Genomic DNA, 463 nt, shown 5'->3' on the forward strand with positions numbered 1-463 from the left:
TTGTGTTTGAAGGAAATGTTGACTCTGCTAAGTTGTTATTGATTACTAATTGATTTATTGTCTAACTTTGCTCTGCTTCACTTAATAAGCTTTATTCGTTTCGCAGATTGTAGGAGCGGTCAGTGAATTAACACGCATTCTTTCATGGTGTTACAAGGATCCGTTCCTTTATTGCATAACAGCAACAGCTTTATTATATTATGAAGAAAAAAAAAATGTTCTCTCAAAAAATGCGGTTGAAAAATAGTTTGCCCTTCCGCTCTCTATTCATACACACAAACCTCCACCTGGCCCAGGTGAGATCTACATCTGGAGTTCACCCCCCCGTCGTCATCATCATTATCATCATCAATATCACATCAACATGATCAACAATAATTATGATCAGCATCATTTGAATATAGGTGATGATTATAAATTATATGCATGTGAAGAGGTTTTTGGTTGTTGTGCTATGGGTTTC

Source organism: Etheostoma cragini, chromosome 22, assembly GCF_013103735.1.
Source record: "Etheostoma cragini isolate CJK2018 chromosome 22, CSU_Ecrag_1.0, whole genome shotgun sequence".
NCBI classification, from domain to species: domain Eukaryota; kingdom Metazoa; phylum Chordata; class Actinopteri; order Perciformes; family Percidae; genus Etheostoma; species Etheostoma cragini.